The sequence below is a fragment of the Elephas maximus genome, chromosome 2 (assembly GCF_024166365.1).
Source record: "Elephas maximus indicus isolate mEleMax1 chromosome 2, mEleMax1 primary haplotype, whole genome shotgun sequence".
Taxonomy (NCBI): domain Eukaryota; kingdom Metazoa; phylum Chordata; class Mammalia; order Proboscidea; family Elephantidae; genus Elephas; species Elephas maximus.
In genome coordinates, this window is record NC_064820.1 from 103,561,311 (window position 1) to 103,562,995 (window position 1,685).

General features: G+C 42.8%; 1 pseudogene; it reads right to left on the reverse strand.

Annotated features, from left to right (window-relative positions):
- Positions 1–735: 735 nt before the first annotated feature.
- On the reverse strand, positions 736–1,443 carry LOC126066736 (olfactory receptor 8D2-like; annotated as a pseudogene).
- Between the last annotated feature and the right edge of the window lie 242 nt (positions 1,444–1,685).

Sequence of the window (1,685 nt, forward strand, 5' to 3'; positions counted from 1 at the left end):
TCACTGCAGTTCCACGTAAGAATTTAAAATATTACAAGAATTTGTAATAAAAACAGCTGGCTAAGATTTGACTATACAATTGACATAATAAAATCTATTAAGAAAACATTCTGCATCCCACTTTGAAGAGTGGCGTCTGGGGTCTTAAATGCTAGCAAGCAGCCATCTGAGATGCATCAATTGGTCTCAACCCACCTGGATCAAAGGAGAATGAAGAACACCAAGGACACAAGGTGATTATGAGCCCAAGAGACAGAAAGGGCCACATGAACCAATGTCTACATCATCCTGAGACCAGAAGAACTAGATAGTGCCCAGCTACAACCGATGACTGCCTTGACAGGGAACACAACAGAGAACACCTGAGGGAGCAGGAGAGCAGTGGGATGCAGACCCCAAATTCTCATAAAACCAGACTTAATGGTCTGACTGAGACTAGGAGGACCCCGGTGGTCATGGCCCTCAGACCTTCTGTTGGTCCAGGACAGGAACCATCCTGAAGCCAACTCTTAAGACATGGATTGGACTGGAAAATGGGTTGAGAGGGATGCTGGTGAGGAGTGAGCTTCTTGGATCAGGTGGACACTTGAGACTATGTTGGCATCTCCTGCCTGGAGCAGAGATGAGAGGGTGGAGGGGGTTAGAAGCTGGTGAAATGGACACGAAAAGAGAGAGTGGAGGGAGAGAGTGGGCTGTCTCATTAGGCGGAGAGTAATTGAGAGTGTGTACCAAGGTGTATATGGGTTTTTGTGTGAGAGACTGACTTGATTTGTAAACTTTCACTTAAAGCACAATAAAAATTATATATATAATCCCAACAGCTGTAAGATGAAAGCCACAGGTACTAAAGGCTTTGGATTTGCCCTCAGTTGAGGGTATGCAAAGAATATTATACAGTATGAAGGCATAAGAGATTATTATGGCCACGGTTGTTGCAAAAATATTGAATCTACCTACAATTATCAACAGAAGTTCATTGATGTAGGTACTAGAGGATGAGAGCTTTAAGAGAGGAAGCACGTCACAGAAGAAATGGTGAATGACATTGTCCCCACAGAAGGAAAGCTCGATCATGGAGATCATGTGGGGCACAGCTCCAATAGATGCCATGATATAAGCTTCAGTCATCAGCACATTACAGACCTTTTGGGACATGACGACATTGTAGAACAGTGGACTACAGATAGCTGCATATCTATCATACGCCATGGCAGTTAACATGTAGCACTCAGCAGTAGCAAAGAAGCAAAAGAAAAAAAAGTGTGTCATACATGCAGGGTACGAAGTAATATTTTGCTCCAATACAAAGTTTTCCAGGAGTTTGGGGGTAATAACTCAGGAATAAAAGAGATCTATGGCTGACAAATTGCTAAGAAAAAAGTACATGGGAGCTTGCAGCTTGGAATTGAAAGCGATTAGAAAGATTATACCCACATTTCCCATGACAGTGACACTATAGATTGCTAGGAATAAGAGGAAGGGAGGCGAGTGGAGTTCTGGTTAGCCTGTCAATCCCTCGAGAACAAAGTCAGTCACTGTGGAATCATTTTGTCTGGCCATTTCCTTCAGGAAGCAGGGAATCTGAAACTAAGAAAAAGAAAATCAGAGGAGGAAAAGCTTTGGAAGCTCTTGTGGGTACATCTTAGGAAAGAAATGAAATAACAAGGAAGAGAAGAAGACGTTTT